Raw genomic sequence first — 26,296 nt, 5'->3', positions numbered from 1 at the left:
CCCAAGAGAAAATTCTTAATGATACATCTGAATATAGAAAGAGAAGTTTTAGACAATCAGCAGAGAGTTTGCGGGTAACTGAATTAATGATTCATACATAAAACTAAAATGAAAAAAAAAACAGTTATTAAATCTGGGGAAAATAAAAAAGTTGTGCAAGGAAAAAAGAAAACCAATTATAAGTTCCCCTTGTATGTGGGGAACTGAAGAGTGTTTGGCATTTTTGAATATTCGGTATGAATTGGGGAATCTTGGACTATGTACTTGGAGAGAGGTAGGTAGTAGATGGCATTTTCTTTTTCATCAGTGGACTGCTTTCATTTTTAAAAAATTTAATTTTTTTTATATTCTAGTAATATACATAAAACACAAAATTTCACATTTTAACCAGTTTCAAGTATACAATTCATTGGTGTTCATTGTATTCATAATATTGTTCTCCCCTCACCGTGAATGGAATCTTGAATCATACATTCAACCAATGTTTGCAAGCCCCATGCCCTGAGTTAATGCACTAAGTTGGACTTTTATTCTACAAATCACAGGAGAAGAAGCCAAGGCTTCTGGAGGTTGCCGGTGCTGAGTCTTCCGGGGCCCCGTTTTGTGAATGGATTTGCTTCTCAGCTCTCTGCAGACCGAGGAGCCCGGCTTCTGAGATCTGAATCAGTCATCTCCCATGCACTTGCTTTCCTGCTTCCTACGTTTTATTGCTCTTGTCTCCTTGCTCATTCTCTTTGTTTTCTTTCTTTCTTTTTTCAATCCCTTTACTGTAATTTTAATGGGATTTGGGGAGGAAGATAAAGGAAATGTGGGTGTAAAACTCACTCTTTACCCCAGAAGTCATTTCCTTTTAGAAGTTTTAGTTTTTTCCCTCTCTTTTTGGCCCTGTTTGTACAGGGAAGTCGTGTCTCTGCACAGTGTCTGGAACATCAGGGAGGGTGTGAGGATGTACCTCGGCTCACTTGGGCTCCCTGGAGCAGGGTTTCTTGGATTTGCCTAAATTGCAGAGTGAGAGTGAGCCCCCCTTCACACCTGGGACACCCCTTAGTCACCTATTCGACTCTCATTCTTCTCAGGTGCTCAGAATGCAGCTCCATCCCTCCTCCCACCTTTGAGCCTTTTGATGACTCTTTGTCCCCATTGAATGGATTCTGCATTTGTGAGCTCTGTTTCCATTTTGATTTTAATTGGGATGAGAAAAGAAGGTGCAATAAGTAAAGGAGTGGGGAGTTGGAAGCAGCAATGGTTTGTTCACTCTTTAACTTGGGAGACTCCAGCCCATTGCTGAGTGCAGAGACTTTTCCCTTTTGAAGTGAGATTTTTGCTCCATGAAATATTTAATGTTGCTGACAGGGCTTGAGAAGGTCTCCAACCTTCTGACCTCCTTTCTAAAAATGTGCTGCCCCCGGCTCTGTAACAAAGAGCCCAGAAGCCCGGGAGCGGCCGCCGCCGCTTTGGAGGCTCCGGCGAGCTGTGCTGTCTCCTCCCGGCAGGTTGGCGGCGCTGACCTCCCGGCACCCGCTGCCCGGGCCGCGCTGACCCGCTCGCAGCGTCCGCGTTGCCTCTGCCCACGCTGCCTCGGGGTTTGTGATCTGCCGGAGGAACAGTCCTTCCTGCTGGCTGCTCTCCATTCACCGGCGTCTGCTTTGGACTTGAATGCTTTTATAGCACCACCGTTACAGGGCAGAGAACAGGAATCTCTGCGACGCCATCTCTCCATTTGCAATTTTACCCTATTCCATTTAATTGCTCCTTCCCCCATTTGGTTCTGAGATACATAAAAACAACCCCACCCCTATTTTTTCTGCTTCTCTTAAGTCCCTTTGTGTTATTTCTTAACGACTTCATCTTAGACGGGGCATGATTCCCCATCTCCCCAAACTTCACCCTTGATAGAGGACCAAGCCCCCTCCCCGGGGCAGCTTGCCATAATGCAAATGAAGAATGACCTTTCCCAAAGAGAAACTCAGCCATGTCACTTCCCAGCTCACAATCCTTCTCTGGTTCTATCGTAGAGCAAAGTCCCACGTAACTCACACCCGGGCCTTCTGTGAGCATTGGTTGACTGTGGGATCAGACTCCTACCTCCACCTGCCTCTCCAGGCTTTCTTCCCATGACTCCCTGCCTCACAATAAATATTTGACAATGGCAAAGTCAGTCCCTTTCCCCTCACTTATTTGATGCTATTTCACCCCCTCTGCACTCAGTTGATACGTAGTGAGTGTCTGTTGTGTACCAAGTATTTTTCTAGTTCAATATTATCCAATCAAAATACAAGGTGAGCCACATATGTAATTTTCAATTTTCTAGTAGCCACAATAAAAAAGATAAAAAGAAAAAAGGTGAAATTGATTGCAATTATTTATCATATTTAACCTAAAGTCCAAAATATGACCATTTCAACATGAAATCGATACAAAATATAGTGATGAAGATATTTTATGTTCTTTCTTGTACTAAGTCTTTGAAGTCAGCACATATATTACAGGTACAGTGTGTCTGTGACGAGCCACACTGCAAGTGAGCAAAGTCACCTGTGACCACCGTAGGCACTATAGATCTGGGTGCCGAGGATTCAGCAGTGAGCAGTGCATACTGAATCCCTATGTTCATGGAGTCTGCATTTTAGTTGGGGAGGCAGAGACAAATAGCACAGCAATATGGGCTATAATTTCAGGTAGTCATGCTTTGGGTCTCATTCTGCCCATCTTCCCATTAAGCTACAAGCCCCTTGAGGGCTGCCTCTGTCTAGGGTAGTGGTTAAAATGTTGGAATAAGGGTTTGAATCTCACCTCTGCCCCACAACGAGGTCCACCCCCTAATCCCTGCGAACTGCGAATAGTAATCTTACATGGCAAGAAGGACCTTGCAGATGTGATTGAGGTTAATCTAGGGGTGATTATCTTGGATTATCCAGGGGGGACCCCAATCTAATCACAGGAGTCTTTAAGAGCAGAGAAGTACTTAGTCGGCATTGCTGGCTTTGAAGGTGCAGGAAGGGGGCCACAGGTCAAGGAATGCAGATGGCTTCTAGAAGCTGGAAAAGGTGAGGGACAGACTTTCCCCTTCAGGGTGAGGGATGGGATGTGTGTGATTGTGAAGAAGCTGCATCTCTAGACTCCCCAATCAGTCCTCTTCCTCATATATTAAGATGTTTCGAGTTAGGACCACCTTTTGGATTCCTTGGAAGCCAGTACCCAATCTTCAGGCATGGTTATCTTTTCAAAAGAATCTCTCTTATATTATAGAATTAAGGGATATCCCTGGCTTTTTCTGATCCCAGCTTTGTTCATCTGGTCTCCAACCAAGGATTAACCAACGTGGATATAGGGCCTTAGTATTAGTCGTATCTTGTTTTGGTCGTTAAGGACCAAAATCTGACTCCAGCCAGCTTCAGCAGAAGGGATGTTCATTGACTCTTGGAGGCCAAGGTAGCAGTGAACTACCAAGCCCTAGGGAGGGTGGAGATGCCACTGGGCTTTGGGCACTACCCAAGCCAGGGTTCAGACACTGCCATCTCTCTGTGTTCCTCCATCATGTCCTCTTTCCCTCCTCCTCCTGGCTTCCATGTTTCAGCTTCATATCTTCTGCCCCCAGATCCAGATATCACAGAAGGACTGGCCCTGACTCCCAATTCTGGGATTGAAAAATCCCAGAGAAGGATTCTGATTGGTCAGGCTTGAGTTAAATGCTAGACCCTGGACCAACCAGCCATGTTCAGTGGAGGTGGGGAGGGGGCAGGAGACAAGGCCAAGTGAGAACATGCTGCCTCATGTCAAGCTGCATGATGCTGTTCTGCAAAGCAGGTGGCGGTGGGTGGTGATCAGACACAGCAAGAGGCAGCCTCTGGACAGACGTGTGGACCTGCAAACACTGTTTCATAGCTCAAATCTTTATTCTCCACCTACTTGTCTTTCTGTCTCAGGAATATTCCCAACTTCTCTAAGACTCAGTTCCCCCGATGGTAAAAATGGAAATCACGATACTTCTTTTGTAATGTTATGAGGATTGTGGGAAATAACAGGTGATTATATCTAGTGCACAATAGGGGATGAAGAAAGTCTTTCCTTCCGTCTTTCCCAAGTGGCCAATTTTTCTCCTGGATTTCTGCTTCGGAAGCAGATTTCTCAGCTCATGTTTGAAATCTTATTATCTCTTCCTGTTGATTGGAAAGAAGCAAAACTAGTTCCGTGCTATAATTACTTCTAAGACTGGTTTTAAAACATACTGGGTTAATGATAATTGGAGAACACCTAGGACATCAAAAAAATATGTAGGTCATGCTGATAGTGACTGCTGGAGTTCCTGAAATAAACATGATGGAAACTGCCCGGGGAAACGCACATCACACGGAAAGCTAAACCGAATGGGGAGGGAAGGGAGAGGGGGCTTCAGGTTGCAGTTCTCGCGAGTTGGGAGGTTCACCCGGGATCTAGGGTGGACTTCTGCTTTCAGGAGCGTCCCAGGGCTGCTCACCTGAAGGAATCTTGGCGATGGCCTTTGACCCTTAAAAGACTTCAAGGCTTGGCCCAACCCTGGGTGGTAGCAACAGTGGAAAGAAAGGCCTTTCATAGTGGAGGAAGCCCTCTTCTCTGGAAGGTGAGGAGAACCTGAGACACTTCTGGATTGTGTGGACGTGCTTACCTGCTGGGGAAAAACATTCAGGTTCTGTCCTGAGAGTAAGCTCGGGAAAAGGAAAAGGGAAAGGAAAAGGACAATGGGTCTGGGAAGGAGGAGTCATTTGAAGGAAGTGAAGCACTGAAGAGAGTCCCCACCCCTTCACCCAACCACCCATCCCCTGTCCCTCCATCTGGCCTCCATCCATTCTTCTATCCCTTCGTCCATCTACCTTACTGCATTCATAATTCAGCGATCCTATTGGATCGCTTAGAACAATAGTTCTAAGGTGGGAACAAGGTTAAATAGTCAACGCTGGAAAAACAGAAGTGAATAAGGCAAGGCTTTTCCTATCTCCTGAATTCACAGCCACATTTCCTTCCATGATGCACGGTATAGAAAGGAAGTTTTTATCCCATACATACAGAAATAAGAAAACAGGAAAAATATTTAGAATACACAGCATAGACTAGAAAGCCTGATCCATCAGCTCAACTACCTCTGCTTGTTTTTTCTCCTGAGCTTTGTTCTGTGACTAGTGTCCTGATTCCTCTGGGGAAATTTGCGAGATTCAGATTGCATTGGGGTGTTCAGAATAATTATTCTCCCCGAAATATTGCTTCCCTGCTACTTCCTTACCCTTCAAAAAATATCACCTTCTTTCCTGCTAGAGAAGACTGACCGTGACCAGCCTGGGTCCGATTCCCGTTGGCGAGAGGTGACGGGGGTGAGCGGAATGAACACTTGTCTGGAGCTGGGCTCCTGGGTTTCTAGTGCGTCTGCTGCCCCTTTGGCTGAGTCGCTTTCTCGTGGCTGGGCTGCATAATTTCCCACTTTCACCCACCTCCAGCACTCCCAGGCCCTCAGATTCTTCCTCTCGGGGTTTCTGTGAGCTTTGGCCTCTTGGGGTTTCTGTGTGTTGTCATCTGTGGAGCAGTGTTATCCACTCCTGTTCTCCAGAAGAGGGCATGCTACATTGATGAGGAGACAGTCAATGTTTACATGAGACACGTCATGCCATTCCCTCAAAAGAAATGTCCCATTGTTGCCCACATTAAAGACCAGAAGTGTCCAGGACACTTAAAGGACACAAAATCTTGCTGAGGGCAAACGGAGGCCACACCATCGTTTAAAAATGTCTAAGTGCACCTACCGTGTCCCTGGGCTCCGCTGATGAACTAAAGCCTGGCCCTGCCCGGGAGGGACCCACGTTCCAGCTGGGGTTGAGCGTGTGCACGAGTATGAAAGAGGCACATAAAAATACATTAAAGTGCAGAGGAAGGGGGAGGGAAGAGTTCCCTGATGAGGGGATTTAAAGGAGTCTCCAGGTGTGAGTAGGAACAAGATCGAAAGGAAATAAGAGACTCAGCATGCGGGGGATGGGAAGGTGTACAACTGTGTTGGGGCTTTTAGCTGCAGGAAGTGAGTGCTGCTGGCCTTCCGCTTTCGAATGAGAAGTGTATTTGTTTCGTAACCAATACAAGTAGTAACAAAGTACCTCAAATGAGGTGACTGAAATAGGAAATTTATTCTCTCACAATTCTGGAGGCTGGAAGTTCAAAATGAAGGTGTCCTCAGGGCCATGCTCCCTCCCAAGGCTCCAGGGAAGATCATTCCTTACGTCTTCCAGCTTCTGGTGGCCCCTGGTGTTCTTGGCTTGCGGCAGCATAATGCTAATCGCTGCCTCTATCTTCACAGGGCCTTCTCTCTGTGTGTGTGTCTGTCTCTACATCTCCTTCTCCTTACAAAGGCACCAGCCATTAGATTTAGGGCCCACCCTAATCCAGTGTGACCTCATCTTAACTTTATTCTATTTGCAAAGACCCTATTTCCAAATAAGGTCACATTCACAGATATCTGGGTTTCGAACTTCAATGTCTTTTTGGAGGGCACAACTGAACTCACAATGAGGAGTAACAGGAATAACCAAATTCTGAAAGTCTCTGAACATTAATCTAAGGAGCTGTAGCATTTTTATCCCCAAATCAAACAGATTTTGGGTTTTAAGTAGAGGGGTGAGACGGTGTCTTAGTTTGGGTTTTTCCTGAAATCAGAGCCTGAGATGAATACTTGGGTGCCTGTGGTTTATTTGAAAGGGGATCCTCAGAAACAGAAGGAGTGTGGAAAAGAGAGCTAGGAAAGAAAGAACTACTGAAACAGTTTGTGTGTTTTTGAGCTGGTAACCACTGTGGGCAAAGCGACACTCAGTCTTGCTGGAGACCCTTTATAAACAGGGCGGAACACGTCTCAGGATTGCCTCACTGAAGCCTGGGAGCCTGGGGTCAGTCATCCACTGGCTCCCATCCTTCACTGGTTGAAGGTTGCCCTCAGAGGCAATGCATTCTTCCTTGCGCTTCTGGGCTGCATCTACCCGTGGGTTTAGCTGGATTTTGTGACTTCAGAGAAAGCCCATAGGTAGAAAAGCAGAGTGTTGTCGCAGGGCACATTTGAGGTGGGACACTGGCTACCTGCACAGCGCTGTCCATCACAGCTGCCCTTACCCAGGTGGGCCGCAGGGATGTGGTGCAGGGCGCTGCAAGCATCTGCTACACATGTGGTCAGATTTCCTCTCGAGAATATAACTGTGGTGTTGGTAAAGAGTATGGATTGGAAGGGGCCAAGACTGGTGGAAGGCAGGCATGTTTTATGGGAGAAATTCTCCAGTAGTTATCATAAATTCAATAAAAGCTATGCAATTTGAATATTTCTCCATGTCAAGCTTGGTGTTTCTTTAGGAAAAATCCAGGGAAGAAATGGGAGTAAGTCTATCTAGGAGAGGGCAGAGGGTGAGAAGGCGAGATTAGCCCAGTCTACATTAAGGGACATTTCTCTCTTGACTCATTGGGTCTTGAGACTTTTGTCCTTGGAGGTGATCAATAGCAAGATAAGTAAGGTCAGATACAAAGGAGGAATTTGAAATTTTGATGTTCTCCCTTTCCAGAGCCTCTAGAAGGCAGGTAAATATTTATGGAGTTAGAACAGCTACCAGTTATAGAGTTGAAAGTTCTGTCTTATTGCAGTGGTACAATTCAAGCACTCACCTTGTTGGGAAAATTAAAGATTAAATCAGAGCTTTCAAATATCCTGTGGGGTATATTGCTGTAAATGTGGAGCATCCATATCAGATGCCTTTGGTCCAGAAAAAAGAAAGGTTACATTATTATTATTTTTTTCTTGTGGAGAAATAACATTTAGACCCTACAGAGATTTGTTCTTTGCATTTCCAGTATCTACCATGTAATTGGGGTAATTCTTCTCTTTCTTTTACATTTTCTACCTGCTGCTTGGAGGAAATAGTTCTTCATTGCTTAGAAAAGCATCTTTCTCTCGACTTTAGGGGAGAGAAACCACTTGCCACTCCCTGGCCATACAAATGCTGGGAAACTCAGGACAGAGCAGAGTTAGCACAGAAATTATTAAATGCTTTGCTTTTTACTTGAAGTGCTTGGGCCACAGCAATGGAATTGGCCTTTGTAGGAACATTACTATGTAGGTAATGCCCGCCTGTCCTTCAAGCCCTGTCCACACTGTCTTTAGCAGAGCATTTCATGTATATGGACATATAGAATAGATCAAAGGACCGCGACTAACCACCTTCCCTCTCCCTGTCCTGTCCCTTGTGGTTATGTTTAGAGTCAGATGAGTTTCAGCCCATCCTTCTCTGTGGAAGGCAATTTTATCTTCCTAAAGCAACATTTCCAGCATGTCAGTTCATGGAATAGAGCAACCGAGGCCTCTTTTCAATGGCATTTCCATGGGATTCTGTGTCTTACATGTAGCAGGTGCTCAATAAACATTTGTTGATGAACAAGTGGATAAGCAAATGAATGACTAGGGTAAAGCAGGATGTCAGGCATTGGAAAAGAAGGTGTGCTAGTTTGGATGCATTGTGTCCCCCCAAAACACCATGTTCTTTGATGCAGTCTTGTGGGGGCAGATGTATTAGTGTTGATTGGGTTGGAATCCTTTGATTGAGTGTCTTCATGGAGATGTGACTCAATCAACTGTGGGTGAAACGTTTGATTGGATTATTTCCATGGAGATGTGGGCGCCGCCCTTTTGGGGAGCATCTTGATTTAATCACTGGAGTCCTATAAAAGAGCTCACAAACCGAAGGACCTCAGAGCATTTGAGAGTGGCATTTTGTAGAGCAGCTGAGAGAGACATTTTGAAGATGGCCTTTAAAAGCAGACTTTTACTGATGCTTTGGAGATGCTAGCCCTGAGTTTGCTCCAGAGAAGCTAAGAGAGGACAGAACGTCCCAAGAGCAACATTTTGAAGAATGCAGAGGAGCTGGAACACAACCTGGGATCAACAGACACCAGCCACATGACTTCCCAGTCAACAGAGGTTTTCCGGACATCATTGGCCTTCCTTTGGGCCTTAATTGGGACATTTTTATGGCCTTCAGACTGTAAATTTGTAACCAAATAAGCTCCCTTTATAAAAGCCAATCCATTTCTGGTATTTTGCGTAACGGCAGCATTAGCAAACCGGAACAGAAAGCTCTGAAATATTCATGGTATTAGGCCAGCTACATAATTTGAAGGGCCCAGTGCAAAATGGAAATGCAGAGCCCTTTATTCAAAAATTAAGATATTCAAGATGGTGGCAACGGAGAACTGAACCAAGCTCAGGACTGTCCCAAGAGACCAACTGGACGCTTAGCTTTGAGGGCTGGGATTATGGAGTAAATATATTCCATATTTCATAAATTTTCTATAATGAAGATGGATATTTTCAAAATCAGAAAAAAAAAATATAGGAAGAGAAGAGCAGCCGTCCATACTCCAAACCATGAGTCAGGAGAGCTGGATTCTAATCGCGATTCTCTTGCCTGGTGACCCTTGGTGAGTCTCGTCCATCCTGTTTCTTGTTTTCCTCCTCAGTCCAGTTACTGGGATGGCAAGGAAGAGGTCCAAGGCCCCCTAGCACCCTGTCATTCTTGGATGCTAAGATTATCCCCAAGAAAATGCAGCTGGAGGGTTTCTTGGACACAGAGGTTAGAAAACTGTGTGAGGACAAGATCTGCCAAGGTGTCCTCTGAGTTGCCCTTGTTAACCTCCCTGGCCATGTTGTCGGGAGCACGGCCCTCTCCAAGAATATCTGCTGTGCATGAGCTGCAGGTCTCCAGGGGGCTGGAGGCTTTGTGTGGTTCTAAAATCAGCAAAGCAGAAGCTGAGGCACCCAGGCGGCTGCCTGTCGTTCCAACCCCACACCTCGCCCAGGCTGGGGAGGGGGGAAGGGAGCCATTGGTGGCCCGAGTCCCCTGTTTTCTTACAGCAATTGCAGAAGATGACAAATATTTGAGCTGATTGTACTTGCTTACATGCAGCAATGAATCATCTCATGATGAGAGGCCTGAAATATGCTGGGATGAAATTAACGTTAATTGAAACAGAAAACGGGTTCTAGCTCCACCACAGTGGGCTTCAGAAGACTGGCCCAGATTGCTCACAGTGAACCCCTGGCAGCTATTTTCAGGAGTGAAAATGCCCATGCACCCCCGTATTGCTTTTTTTATTTTTATTTTCTCAAAAAGCTTCTTTTCAGCTCCTTCTATGGGGGTATCTTCTAATCAGAGACTTTGGTTCAGATTCCTTCTTGACTTCTTGGATCTTGGGGGGAAAAGAAAACTAGCACAGATTTTAGTGTCTAAAGGAGAGGGAAAATGAGGCACTGTGTCCAAAAGACACAATTTGAGGTTTGCACTCCCCCAATGTGCTAGAGGAAGCAGCATTCAACAACTAAGGTAATACGTTTTTTAGGGGGTTGATACAATTTTGAAGCGTTAACCAATGCCCACCCCCCTCCAATTTACTTTGTTCCTCATTCTTCCTTCAGTCGTCCATTTCCTTACTGGCTTTTGAATGCAAGCCCTGCAGGAACAGAAGGCATAGATTTGGAGATTTCTCGGTGAGTCCGAGCAAGGCTTCCTACTCTAGAATTGGAAAAGGATTCCCCAGGCGGAGGAGAGCAGGCCCAGCGAAGAAGCAACATGAGCTTAGGTGCTGGTGAAACTCTGAGAAACGTCTTTTGAGAAGAGGCTTATGGGATCATTTTCAAGCCTTGAGACACCCAATAGGGGCTCTGATGCTTGCTTGACCCAGGCCAGGTAGTCCTTCCCAGGTCCTGGGCCCTGATCTCTGTTCCCTTCCAATGCTGATGGCTGGCCATGGCCACCACGTTTGGAGACTCCTGTCCACATGTCCAGTCCACCCAATGGAGCACTCTGAGTGACCAGAGCCAGCCCAGAGTCAGCTCAAATCCTCAGGTCAGGGCTACGAGCTTCGGAGTTCAGATAGAACCAAGGGGCTCCAGCAAGCTCTAAGCACTTATTTCTCTGAGCCTCAGTTTTCTCATAAGAGAAATGGGGATAATGCAATATACCCATAAGGGTGGGACTACATTAAATTATAGAACAGATCAATCCCCTAGCTCTTGCTCAGATGGCTGCCAGCTGGTAAACGGTGGCATTCCATTTGGCTGCTCTTGGCTCTGGCTGGAGAGCTGGATGGTGCTTTGGCATCACCCAATCTCACCCAGACAGCACCTAGCCCTTCTGAGGTCCCAGCATAGCTTGGGACTGAATCCACACAGGGTATGAAGAGGTCCAGAGTCAGAAGCTTTTGGAGACAATTTGTTTTTCCATTATGATATATTCTTGAACTGTGACAACCAGACTTCCAAAGAGACAGTGATGCCTCAGAGAGGGCCAATATCGACCAGGCGGTGTGGTGACTAGGGGATGAAATGCCTGGGTTTGAGCCTAAATCTGACACTAGCTGTGGCAAACCACTCACCTTTTTGTGACTCAGTTTCCTTGTCAGTAAACTGATGATAGTACTAGTTGTTGTGAGGATTATGTGAGTCAACACATCTAGTGCCTGGAAGAATGAAAGGCACATTGACAGTGTGTGAGAAGCGTGAGCTATCGCTATTGTTCTGGCTGTAGTACCCGGCTGCCCGCCTTTTGCCTGGATTTGGCTTGTCCATCTGGTTAGGCTCTGCAGGGGGCAAGGAGCAGGGCTTCTCTCTGGCAACTTTCAGGAAGAGGGTTTTTATAAGGATTCCTGGATGGGGGCCTGGAGAGCCATTTGGAGCTGAGGCCCCTGTAGGGAGGGGACCACCATGGACTCCCTGGCTCATCCTTCTCCTCTCTGGGCCATTTTGGCTTCCTCACTCTCTCTTCTGCCCCCACCCCTTCTGCTTCCTCAGACCTTGGTTTCCCCATATCTCTTCATGACCTCTTCTTCATCTTAGAGAACCCCTTGAGAAGGACTTCAGAGGCAGATCCTGAAATGAGCATTGAAATGCAAGTGGTTTCACTGGGGGGTGATCCCAGGAAATACCTGAAGGGGGTTGGGGAAGTGCGAGAGGGAAAAGTAAGGAAGCTCCTAAAGGGTGTGGTATCGAGAAAGTTAGCACCCCAGGTAAGTGGAGCCCACTCCTTGTGCGGAACTCGGAACATCAGTGTAGAACATGTGCTTGGCGTTGGTCTGCATGAGGGGCAAGAGAGCTGGGGTATGTACATACCAAACCCCGTTAGTCATTTCTCAGGGCTGTTTACAGGGGCATTCACTCTTTGGCACTTCCAGCTTCCTCTACCTGTTGGCCAAGTTGTGTTTCTGCAACCAGGTAAGAGCCCTCGGTCAGAGTCACAGGTGTTTGCAGAGCAGCTTTCAGCTAGCAGAGGTGGGAACCACAGGGCATGGGCGGGGCCTCGACGGCACCTGCTATAACCCCGCCCTGCTACCTGACAGCGTCTCTTTTTCACACATCCAGGGATGAGATGGGGAGTGGGGACAAGGGGGAGAGAGTAAGAATGAAAATGAGTATCGGAATCTGGGTGACCCACATCACCTCTTTGCTCTATCCTTGGCTGGATCAGCCATAGTCAGGAGGGAGGGATCATGTGTTCCATCCAGAGCTGTGGGAGGGGAAGGTTCATCTGAGCGGCTGCAGGCTGAAGATTCTTTTAAGACATCTTTCACATAATTCTCTGTGGGCTAGGGGGATAGAAGCTGGTTTGGTCTGACAGCTCACCAAGAAGAGAGGTGACATCAGATGGTCTCAGCCTGTTCCTCCTTTTTCTCAGCATCTGCATCAGTGAGCGATGTCGAATTCCCACCCGCTAGACAGCCGAGGTGATGAAAAGTCACAGAAAGCCAGATGAAGCCCTGGGACAGTGGCCAGCCCAGAGCAGTTGTTTCACCTTAAAACAAGCCTCATCTAGGCTGTGTCGTCATCAAGGGAAGAGTCACACATGGCCCTGCTGTTTTCTCTGTCGTTCGCAAAGAAATGGAAGAGGAAGTAACAGCTTCAACTCTGACATTTTTCTTGCTCTGGGGTAGATTTCAGCTTTAGAATGATAGAATCCCTTCGGCCAACCCTACCAGAAGAAAAATGAATCAGGATTTGATACTCTGGAGGCAGAGGCATTTTGAAGAATGCTTGGGATGGTCTGTTCTAGAACAGTGATATTCAAACTTAAAAGTGCACGCAAGTCACCTGGAGATCTTAAGATGGAGATGGTGATTGTGGGTGGAGCCAGGGAATCTGTATTTTCTAATTAGCTCCTAGTTGGTGCTGATGTTGCTGGACTGAGGACAACCTTTGGAGTAGAAAGATATCATCTTTGGATGCAGCTGGAATCAATTTCCACCTCTGCTGCTTTCTAGCTGTGGGATCTGGGCAAGTTGCTTAACTTAGCTGAGCTTCAGTTCTTTGATATCGAGAATGTGAAACAGAAATTTTACTTCTCAGGGTTGTAGTGAGGACTTGATGAGATAATGCACACATGGAGATTCAAAGATTATAATTACATTATGATCTACTCATGTAACAAACACTTTTTTTCCTTGTTTCTGGTCCTCTTCCCCCTCCCTGACCCTGGGCAGCGGAACCTGCCAACTGCAGTGACTCACAGGGAAGGTCACTGTGTGAAGCCTGCACCGGGGCAGAGGTCACTGGGCAACTTATCAAAAGGGGACTTGTGGAGGGCTGCTGTCACTGCAGGTAAGCAGGCAAGTGTGGCTGCCTTTAAGGACCAGAAATGAACTTAGACAGTAGGTGAGGTCAGACGTACAGCCTGTCTGTGGAGTCTGTGTCCTCTGGTCATCTCACCCTTGTCCTCACGGGGCAGTTCCCTGGAACTCACACCTGTGGGTATATCCATCTCTTGACTCCCAGCTCATTTCTGATTCTGTCCCTGGGCCCATGTCCTGTGTCTTGTTCAGTTTACAAGCAGCCCTGGACTTGAGTTGCAAGGGCTGCCTGTCCCCAGATAATCTTACCTAAGCAAGAACCTTCTTTCTTCCCATCAGTGCCTCATTCCCTGGGTAATGAGCAGTACATTCTCTGGGTCTCAGTTTCCATATCTGTAAAATGCTAAATCGATAGGCAGTGTGCTCCAGGCAGTTCTACATACCTAACAGCTCCTTCCCTCTCAAGGGGCTCAGTTGTAGCAGTCCCACTAGCTGTTTTTGTTTTTCCCTGGGCTCCCTCCAATCTTCCTTGTCTTCATTACTGAAACTTTGCTGCAGATCCCACCTCACTTCCAGGTCCTGTAGATGTAGGGATGTGTTGTTCACTTAAATTGTGCCCCCTAGAGTTGTACTGTGCACAGCCTGCATGGTTGTACGCTGGAGCCTTGCATGGACTTGCCACTTTGGACATCAGCTCCTTGGACCTGCTTGAGGGAGTTGAGCTGTAGAAAAGAGTTGGGGGTGGCCAGGGCTGACACCAAGAGAGGTAGGGTGACAAAGACAGATCACTAAAACCAGCGCTCAGTACTGTAAACTTTTCTTGGCCCTACCTCTCAGGCTTAACATCAAGGCTCAATAGTTTATTAAAAATTAGGATTTGATGCTCTTTGGAAATCTGTCTCATTCAGTCTAGAAATAGCATCATGAATCAATTAATTTTAGTTACTAGATTACTAGCTCCAGTTGTTGACTAAGTGTTTGTCCCTGTGGCATCCATAGCAAGAAGGGAAATGTCAGTCAGGTGTCCACCAGCAAAGTGCCCAATGAAGCACCTCTGGATGGAGTTCACTCCAAGAGCTTTGCTTCAATGTCTTTGTTTGTGTTTCAAAATTCATGTTTCGACATCACCATTCTTGCCATTGAGGAGTCCATGAGATCAACCATTTCATTTCATGCTGGAGTTACATGAGTGAGAATTAATGAATTAACCACACATAATATAAGAAAGCAAAGTGTGATATTTTTCCAACCAAAGGAATTTCTTGTAGGCGCGTGAGCAAGAGGAAGAACAGTGGTGGTCTGAAAATAAAAGGCTGAGCCATATGTGTGCAGTGGCTCCCCACTCTCTAGGAATGAACAGCAGATACGTGGCAAGGATGCTGTGGTGTGCTGGAGCTGGCTCATACCAGCTCGTGAGGGCTGATTTTGCGCATCCTTCCAGGCTCTTAGTTCAGTGATGTCACTTTGGTAGCTTGAAATTGGCCATAGTGGAAGTATTTTCGCAACAGAAATCGGTCAATTGCACCAACCAGGACTTTTCTTCCTCTAGGAGAGTGGTTCTTAAACATTTACGAGCACACCACTGCAAAGACAGCACCAATTTCCACCCTCCTTCTTCCACGGCAGATCTCACTAATGGATCCCAGCACATGTTTCCCCTTTTGAGCATAGATAGGCTCAGAATTCTTTCCAGTACAGTTTCCGGGCAGCATTAACCAGTGATCTGGTGTTAGTTCATGGGCTACAACTCACACAAAAGAAACTGCTTACTGTGGTTCAGGCTGCCTCACATGGGATCTCTGAATGGTGTAGAATAGCAGACCTCGCACTTCTGGATATCATAAACCTCTAAAACATCCCAAAATGAATAAATCTCTCCATTTTTCTCATTTGCTGCATTCCAATGTAAAATTCCTCCTGGACCAGCCTAAAGTCCGTGGACAAGTGTTTGGGAACAACACACTTCCAGAGTTCAGGGGGCATTGCCTGAAAGCCAACGATCGCAAATCCGTGCTCTTTGCCTTACAGTGCTGTAGAGGTGATTGGCTTGGCATGTGTGAAAATACTTTCCATGGTATAAAGAGCTTTACGAAGTTTGCCAATCTTGTCGTTTCACAATTACTTTTTTTCAGTGTTGCCAATTTCTCTGTAAATATACTAGCACAATTAGAGAGTACAGCCCTATATCAGTAATGAAAAGAAAAAGAGAATATAATTAAATCCTGATGTTTTCAGTTTGCTTCGTGAGACCTGCAGCAGTGAGGTAGGTCTGTTTATATTATTGGATTATTTATAATATTAGTAATAAAGTCAGTGAATTACCAGAAAGAGGATGACCACATCATTCATCCACTTGTTTATTTGTTCAACTAATATTTTTTAGGCACATGTTACTTCCTGCAATGGCCTTCCCACTCCCCACGAGTGTCTTTTCCTATGGTCTTGCTTCTGCCATGTAGCAGCCCAGGTCAACAAGCCATGCCACTTGCCACTGTTCCTGCTTAACATCCAACAGAAGCTCTACCTTGCCTTCTGGAGGAATTCCGAAGTCCACGGGTGTCATCTAACCCCCTTCGTGACTTTAGCACCTCCAGTCTCCATTCTTCACATTCTCCAACGTGGACCCTATAGGGGTAGCTGGTTTATTTTTTCCTCCCCAACACTCCATTCTTTCTCTTATTTATTTGCCGTGGTGAGGTTGCTCTCTCTATCTAGATCACCCCTAACTTTGCTTGACTCAATTCTTGTCTCTCTTTACAGTTGAAATTAGGCGTGGCCTTTTTTAAAAATCCTCCTGAGCTTCTCCTTGGTCTATACCCTCCCATCATAAGAGCACACACCATTCTAAACCCTAATTGTCCATTTACTTGTCACTCTCTTCGACCTGTCTTAGAGTTCCTCGAGGACACATCCTTGAATAACCAGCACTTGCCATATGGCAAGTGCTCAAACATTTGTTGAATGAACGAGCAGGTGTACACCAAGCAGAGAAAGAGAGGGAACATTTCAGAGAGAGGGAGCAGTTTGAGTAAAATTAAGCCAGTGCGGAGGAAGGTGTCATTCTTTGAGGAAAAGGGGAAAGAGCCTGTGTGCTTGGGAGGCAGGGTACATGGGACTGAACTGGGAGAGGGAAAGTTGGAAAGGCAGCCTGGAGTCAGTTCCTAAAGTACCTGGAATGCCATGTCTGGGAGCTTGAGCTTCAACCTTAGCAGCAGAGAGGTTTTGGAGCAATGGGGTGAGCAGGACAGGCTTGTCTATTAGAAAGAACATTTTGGAAGCTGACACAATGAATCAGGTTGACCAGATACTTCATTGTTGCCATGTCCACACAATGGATGATGATGTGATGATCTAATCTACAGTAAAAACTTGGCAGCAGGGGTGGAGCATAGGGGGCATCTGAATCTACAGTTCTGTGCACAGATTACAAGTATATTCTTGGAAGCAGCTTTGAGACATTAAGAGCAGCTGTCCCTTTGCAGGATGCGGCAGGCACAGCAATCAGGTGTGCTACAAGAGGGGAGGCCTGGGACAACCTGGCACCATTCCGAAAAATCATGCGAGGAGTCCAACCACGTAGGCTAACATGTAGCTGATTTCACTGGGAACAAACAGTGATTTTAAGTGATGTGTTTTCTTGGGTTCTGCAAATTGAGAACGTATTTTGATGTTTTCCTTTGCCTGCTGCCCATTAGGAAAATGTAACTCTTACAAAAGAGTTGCTGTTGTTTGGAACATTTTTCATTAGAGCAAATTTATTTCAAAATCGTCTGTAAATTATATTGCATTTTGTTTGAAAGAACTTTCTGAGTTAAAATATGGAGTGGAGTATGCAAAACTCAGTGCTATGCAGAAGTGAATTACCTGTAATTATGGGCATGTGTGTATATCTGTGGCTAGATGGTGAACCATACATAAAGAATTTTAGTGCTGGAAGTTGCTATGCAGATTACTTTGTTCAACATTCCCAAAGTAGAGATGAAAGCACAGAGAGGGAAAGGAAATTGCCTGAGGTCACACAGCATGCTAATGGCAAATTGGAACTTGATTAGTTCCTCTTGTAGCATTTTGATGAAATTAAAGGGAAAACAAAACTGTGTTTCTGAATTTCCATTTTGCAGACTATTCAATAGTTTTTTCTCTACAGACTATTGGTAGAATAACTTTACATTAAGCATATTCCAGGGCAGATGTAAAGAGAAAATATATCAGAAAGTGTCAAGAACAGTGTCCAGTTCATGACACTGAAAATTTCAAGAAATAGCAGTGTGGCTGCCATGCATGTATTTTTCAGTGTTGATCAAATGAGCTGCCTACCACAGGCCTATAGTCTGATAAAAGATAATTTTATGAAGCACAGGTGAGCATTTGTTTGGATACTGAGACCAAACCTGGGTCTCCCTCACCCATCATAGACATTCCATTGCCAAGTTCTGCCAATTTTCCCTTCTTGACATCCCTGACCTACATCCTCAACTCCGTCTCCACTGCAGCTGTCCTACTCCAAGCCCAAGTTCATCATGTGCATTGAGCCCAAGGTAATAGGCCCCTGTTCAATCTACCTGCCTTCCCTGTTGATGAAATGTGCAGTCCAGTCACTGCATAGTAGCCAGATTTAATATTTTTTTCAAAACTGTAATCATGTTGCCTTGTTACCACCAACCCAAGTCCTCACTGTGACCTGTGCCTGTGTGGTTTGACCCACCCTGATCTCCAGCCTCCTTGCCTTCCAGTCGCTGTCCCATTCTGGGCCCCAGCCCCCAGATTTTCTCTCCATTCCTCATATTGACCAGGTTCCCCTCTCCACAAAGTCTTTGCATCTACTGGCTCCCCTTTCCCCAGTCCTCCAACCTCCCTGAGGTTCTTCACTTTCACAGTACTCTGTGTTCATTCAGAGCACTTACTGAGGTTATAACTTTGAATTTACTTCTGTGTTATTTGGTTAATGTTATGCCTCTCTCCCTGTCTAGAATATCATTTCTATATGGGATTGCTTTCATTCTCTGCCATTGCCCACCACTTTGTCTTTTTCATCTATCACAGCGCTAGCACACAGTTAATTTGTTGAATGAATGTCTTCATTAAATAATCAAACCACAGACAAGAAAGTTCCAATTGCCAGCTGATACCTTCGGTTCCCACAGAATGTGGTTGATATATTTTCTTATAAATGTACTAGGCACTTTGCAACAATCTCTGCAGTCTATGAACCTCAGTAATTTCTGCTTTGTAGGTGAAGCAATATTATGATTTATATTTATAACATCTCCTTGCCCTTATCCTCCATCTTTCTGTTCCCTTGGCAGGGGCTGGTGAGGCAGGCAGGGGACCCAGGTGGGAGGTCTGTCCCGGGATCAGAGTAATCCAAGTGGGAAAAGTCACAAGATGATTGCCAATGGTGACTTTGAATGCTGGTGGTCAAGCGGGGAAGACACATTCTTCCCTGAAGCTTGAGAACTGCACTGCAGATAGAAAACATTAAACAAAACCCAAACCAAAAGGGTCTGAAACAAGGCCGACTCTGGACAAGGGTGGGGAGCAACAGAAAGGGCAGAACCAAAGCAGGAGCCTCCATCCTGACAAGCCTTCATCATAATGAAGCCGGCAGATCCAGAGGTTGGCATTCCTGTTTGGGCATCTACATAGGGGTGTTGGGTGGGTCAGTCTGGTTTTAAAGCAGGATATCCTGGTGGAAAGCCACCAGTTCCCATCTTCTCATCATTATTTGATTTCTTTCCAACTCATTCAATTCTATTCTGGCTTTGTTCCCTATTAGTCTCTTTCTATTCAACTAATATGTATTCTGGAGTCTCCTAAGCTTATTATGTATATTTATGGTTTATAAAACAATATATTGCTTCTTACCTCAAAGAACTTGCACTCTCTGGAGAGATAAAGCAGTGCATAGGAAGAATTCTTAAAAATAATATCTTTCTCCAGATTAAGATCAATGTCAAGAAAGTCATTCCTAAAACAAAAGTGAAAACAAGGGTAACGTATAATTAAAACAAAACCCCCTTGGTTACTAAGGGGAGCAGCCAATCATTTGCTAGAGACTTGGAGGACTCTCACCAGTTATAAAGGAGAAGGTGGTGCTTCCAGGGCAAAGCCATGTGGCCAGTGCACCCTGTGACCAGGTCAGGCATCCTAATTCCATTTTGTCTGCAGGTATTGAGAGGCAAGATCTACTCTGCCCGGAACACCAGGCAGCATGGTGGCACCTCATCCCTCCTCATTTCTACCAGAAGGCACTGTGGTCAGGAAATTTAGGAGATGGGGAGTAGCACTTTGTATCCTGGCAAGGGTGGCCCTTCATCGCATGTCGGTAAGGGTGGGCAATGGTACCTTCCTTCTGTGATTCTATGTACTTAGGCATGGGAGGAGATTAGAAGAAGGCGATGCCAGCAAGAATGCTCTGTGGAAATTTTCCCCTGTAGCACAGCTGAAAATAAACCGCATACCTTAGATACATGTGGATCTACTTTTCTCAAATAGAATGAGAAAAAGGCCGGGAGATAGTCCTAGTACGGTTCAGCAAAGAGAAAATAGGTAATTGGCTCATGAATGCCAGAATCTTTTGGAGATGGTAGCTATAATTTCAAAGGGGTTTATAGCTTTTATTCTATGCCACTCCCAACCTTTGAAAACCTTTTCAAGAGATGAATGCTTTAGAGACACTGAAAATCATCCCCAGAGCTGAACACTTCAATATTTCTTCCAGTTTTAGATCCAAGCTTTTTCTAGCATTCATTGAGAGGGTTGAGGGTAATTCGTATAATACATCTGTTGCCAACACCAGTCTGGCTGGTGCATGGCAGCCACTCAAAAACTGTTTGTTACGTGAACGATTTAATGAATGAATAAACAAAGAGAGCATCTTTCCACTATTGAAAGATACACTTTACTGAATCTTTTTAAAATTGCATCATTAATATTTTCCTTTCTATGGGATTATATACATATGTCTTAAAATGAACAAAAGAAAAACTCATCCTTAAACCCTTGACACCATATTCACCTTCAGTTATCATCCATTTTCATGATCTCCTTTTCATCCAAATTATCTTAAAAGTTGTCCTGGAGGGCGGGGCAAGATGGCAGACTGGTGAGCTGTATGTTTTAGTTACTCCTCCAGGAAAGTAGGTAAAAAGCCAGGAACTGCGTGGACTGGACACCACAGAGCAATCTGTCTTTGGGCATACTTCATACAACACTCATGAAAACGTGGAACTGCTGAGATCAGCGAAATCTGTAAGTTTTTGCGGCCAGGGGACCCGCGCCCCTCCCTGCCAGGCTCAGTCCTGGGGGAGGAGGGGCTGTCAGCTCCGGGAAGGAGAAGGGAGAATTGCAGTGGCTGCTCTTATCGGAAACTCATTCTACTGATTCAAACTCCAACCATAGATAGACTGAGACCAGACACCAGAGACTCTGAGAGCAGCCAGCCCAGCAGAGAGGAGACAGACATAGAAAAAAAACAACACGAAAAACTCCAAAATAAAAGCAGAGGATTTTTCGAGTTCTGGTGAACACAGAAAGGGGAAGGGCGGAGATCAGGCCTTGAGGCTCATATGCAAATCCCGAAGCAAAGCTGATCTCTCTGCCCTGTGCACCTTTCCTTAATGGCCCTGGTTGCTTTGTCTATTAGCATTTCAATAACCCATTAGATCTCTGAGGAGGGCCGTTTTTTTTTTTTTTTTTTTTTTTTTTTAAATCCTTTTTGCTTTTTCTAAAACAATTACTCTAAGAAGCTCAATACAGAAAGCTTCAAAGAATTGAAATTTGGGCACGTCAAGTCAAGAGCAGAACTAAGAGAGCTCTGAGACAAAAGGCAATAATCCAGTGGCTGAGAAAATTCACTAAACAACACAACTTCCCAAGAAAAGGGGGGTGTCCGCTCACAGCCACCATCCTGGTGGACAGGAAACACTCCTGCCCATCGCCAGCCCCATAGCCCAGAGCTGCCCCAGACAACCCAGTGTGACGGAAGTGCTTCAAATAACAGGCACACACCACAAAACTGGGCGTGGACATTAGCCTTCCCTGCAACCTCAGCTGAATGTCCCAGAGCTGGGAAGGGGGAGCAGTGTGAATTAACAGAGCCCCATTCAGCCATCATTTGAGCAGACTGGGAGCCTCCCAACACAGCCCAGCAGCCCAGAACTGCCCTGGGGGGACGGCACTCACCTGTGACATAGCACAGTCATCCCGCAACAGAGGACCCGGGGTGCACAGCCTGGAAGAGGGGCCCACTTGCAAGTCTCAGGAGCCATACGCCAATACCAAAGACTTGTGGGTCAGTGGCAGAGACAAACTGTGGCAGGACTGAACTGAAGGATTAGACTATTGCAGCAGCTTTAAAACTCTAGGATCATCAGGGAGATTTGATTGTTAGGGCCACCCCCCCTCCCCGACTGCCCAGAAACACGCCCCACATACAGGGCAGGCAACACCAACTACACACGCAAGCTTGGTACACCAATTGGGCCCCACAAGACTCACTCCCCCACTCACCAAAAAGGCTAAGCAGGGGAGATCTGGCTTGTGGAGAACAGGTGGCTCGTGGACGCCACCTGCTGGTTAGTTAGAGAAAGTGTACTCCACGAAGCTGTAGATCTGATAAATTAGAGATAAGGACTTCAACTGGTCTACAAACCCTAAAAGAACCCTATCAAGTTCAGCAAATGCCACGAGGCCAAAAACAACAGAAAATTATAAAGCATATGAAAAAACCAGACGATATGGATAACCCAAGCCCAAGCACCCAAATCAAAAGACCAGAAGAGACACACCACCTAGAGCAGCTACTCAAAGAACTAAAGATGAACAATGAGACCCTAGTACGGGATATGAAGGAAATCAAGAAGACCCTAGAAGAGCATAAAGAAGACATTGCAAGACTAAATAAAAAAATGGATGATCTTATGGAAATTAAAGAAACTGTTGACCAAATTAAAAAGATTCTGGACACTCATAGTACAAGACTAGAGGAAGTTGAACAACGAATCAGTGACCTGGAAGATGACAGAATGGAAAATGAAAGCACAAAAGAAAGAATGGGGAAAAAAATTGAAAAACTCGAAATGGACCTCAGGGATATGATAGATAATATGAAACGTCCGAATATAAGACTCATTGGTGTCCCAGAAGGGGAAGAAAAGGGTAAAGGTCTAGGAAGAGTATTCAAAGAAATTGTTGGGGAAAACTTCCCAAATCTTCTAAACAACATAAATACACAAATCATAAATGCTCAGCGAACTCCAAATAGAATAAATCCAAAAAAACCCACTCCGAGACATATACTGATCACACTGTCAAACATAGAAGAGAAGGAGCAAGTTCTGAAAGCAGCAAGAGAAAAGCAATTCACCACATACAAAGGAAACAGCATAAGACTAAGTAGTGACTACTCAGCAGCCACCATGGAGGCAAGAAGGCAGTGGCACGATATATTTAAAATTCTGAGTGAGAGGAATTTCCAGCCAAGAATACTTTATCCAGCAAAGCTCTCCTTCAAATTTGAGGGAGAGCTTAAATTTTTCACAGACAAAGAAATGCTGAGAGAATTTGCTAACAAGAGACCTGCCCTACTGGAGATACTAAAGGGAGCCCTACAGACAGAGAAACAAAGACAGGACAGAGAGACCTGGAGAAAGGTTCAGTACTAAAGAGATTCGGTATGGGTACAATAAAGGATATTAATAGAGAGAGGGAAAAATATGGCAAACATAATCCAAAGGATAAGATGGCCGATTCAAGAAATGCCTTCACGGTTTTAACGTTGAATGTAAATGGATTAAACTCCCCAATTAAAAGATATAGATTTGCAGAATGGATCAAAAAAAATGAACCATCAATATGTTGCATACAAGAGACTCATCTTAGACACAGGGACACAAAGAAACTGAAAGTGAAAGGATGGAAAAAAATATTTCATGCAAGCTACAGCCAAAAGAAAGCAGGTGTAGCAATATTAATCTCAGATAAAATAGACTTCAAATGCAGGGATGTTTTGAGAGACAAAGAAGGCCACTACATACTAATAAAAGGGGCAATTCAGCAAGAAGAAATAACAATCGTAAATGTCTATGCACCCAATCAAGGTGCCACAAAATACATGAGAGAAACATTGGCAAAACTAAAGGAAGCAATTGATGTTTCCACAATAATTGTGGGAGACTTCAACACATCACTCTCTCCTATAGATAGATCAACCAGACAGAAGACCAATAAGGAAATTGAAAACCTAAACAATCTGATAAATGAATTAGATTTAACAGACATCTACAGGACATTACATCCCAAATCACCAGGATACACATACTTTTCTAGTGCTCACGGAACTTTCTCCAGAATAGATCATATGCTGGGACATAAAACAAGCCTCAATAAATTTAAAAAGATTGAAATTATTCAAAGCACATTCTCTGACCACAATGGAATACAATTAGAAGTCAATAACCATCAGAGACTTAGAAAATTCACAAATACCTGGAGGTTAAACAACACACTCCTAAACAATCAGTGGGTTAAAGAAGAAATAGCAAGAGAAATTGCTAAATATATAGAGACGAATGAAAATGAGAACACAACATACCAAAACCTATGGGATGCAGCAAAAGCAGTGCTAAGGGGGAAATTTATAGCACTAAACGCATATATTAAAAAGGAAGAAAGAGCCAAAATCAAAGAACTAATGGATCAACTGAAGAAGCTAGAAAATGAACAGCAAACCAATCCTAAACCAAGTACAAGAAAAGAAATAACAAGGATTAAAGCAGAAATAAATGACATAGAGAACAAAAAAACAATAGAAAGGATAAATATCACCAAAAGTTGGTTCTTTGAGAAGATCAACAAGATTGACAAGCCCCTAGCTAGACTGACAAAATCAAAAAGAGAGAAGACCCATATAAACAAAATAATGAATGAAAAAGGTAACATAACTGCAGATCCTGAAGAAATTAAAAAAATTATAAGAGGATATTATGAACAACTGTATGGCAACAAACTGGATAATGTAGAAGAAATGGACAATTTCCTGGAAACATATGAACAACCTAGACTGACCAGAGAAGAAATAGAAGACCTCAACCAACCCATCACAAGCAAAGAGATCCAATCAGTCATCAAAAATCTTCCCACAAATAAATGCCCAGGGCCAGATGGCTTCACAGGGGAATTCTACCAAACTTTCCAGAAATAACTGACACCAATCTTACTCAAACTCTTTCAAAACATTGAAAAAAATGGAACACTACCTAACTCATTTTATGAAGCTAACATCAATCTAATACCAAAACCAGGCAAAGATGCTACAAAAAAGGAAAACTACCGGCCAATCTCCCTAATGAATATAGATGCAAAATCCTCAACAAAATACTTGCAAATCGAATCCAAAGACACATTAAAAAAATCATACACCATGACCAAGTGGGGTTCATTCCAGGCATGCAAGGATGGTTCAACATAAGAAAAACAATCAATGTATTACAACACATTAAAAACTCGAAAGGGAAAAATCAATTGATCATCTCAATAGATGCTGAAAAAGCATTTGACAAAATCCAACATCCCTTTTTGATAAAAACACTTCAAAAGGTAGGAATTGAAGGAAACTTCCTCAACATGATAAAGAGCATATATGAAAAACCCACAGCCAGCATAGTACTCAATGGTGAGAGACTGAAAGCCTTCCCTCTAAGATCAGGAACAAGACAAGGATGCCCGCTGTCACCACTGTTATTCAACATTGTGCTGGAAGTGCTAGCCAGGGCAATCCGGCAAGACAAAGAAATAAAAGGCATCCAAATTGGAAAAGAAGAAGTAAAACTGTCATTGTTTGCAGATGATATGATCTTATATCTAGAAAACCCTGAGAAATCGACGATACACCTACTAGAGCTAATAAACAAATTTAGCAAAGTAGCAGGATACAAGATTAATGCACATAAGTCAGTAATGTTTCTATATGCTAGAAATGAACAAACTGAAGAGACACTCAAGAAAAAGATACCATTTTCAATAGCAACTAAAAAAATCAAGTACCTAGGAATAAACTTAACCAAAGATGTAAAAGACCTATACAAAGAAAACTACATAACTCTACTAAAAGAAATAGAAGGGGACCTTAAAAGATGGAAAAATATTCCATGTTCATGGATAGGAAGGCTAAATGTCATTAAGATGTCAATTCTACCCAAACTCATCTACAGATTCAATGCAATCCCAATCAAAATTCCAACAACCTACTTTGCAGACTTGGAAAGCTAGTTATCAAATTTATTTGGAAAGGGAAGATGCCTCGAATTGCTAAAGACACTCTAAAAAGAAAAACGAAGTGGGAGGACTTACACTCCCTGACTTTGAAGCTTATTATAAAGCCACAGTTGCCAAAACAGCATGGTACTGGCACAAAGATAGACATATAGATCAATGGAATCGAATTGAGAATTCAGAGATAGACCCTCAGATCTATGGCCGACTGATCTTTGATAAGGCCCCCAAAGTCACCGATCTGAGCCATAATGGTCTTTTCAACAAATGGGGCTGGGAGAGTTGGATATCCATATCCAAAAGAATGAAAGAGGACCCCTACCTCACCCCCTACACAAAAATTAACTCAAAATGGACCAAAGATCTCAATATAAAAGAAAGTACCATAAAACTCCTAGAAGATAATGTAGGGAAACAT

Source organism: Choloepus didactylus, chromosome 22, assembly GCF_015220235.1.
Source record: "Choloepus didactylus isolate mChoDid1 chromosome 22, mChoDid1.pri, whole genome shotgun sequence".
Lineage (NCBI taxonomy): Eukaryota > Metazoa > Chordata > Mammalia > Pilosa > Megalonychidae > Choloepus > Choloepus didactylus.
The sequence above is the reverse complement of the archived record's forward strand: the minus strand, read 5'-3'. Positions refer to the sequence as shown.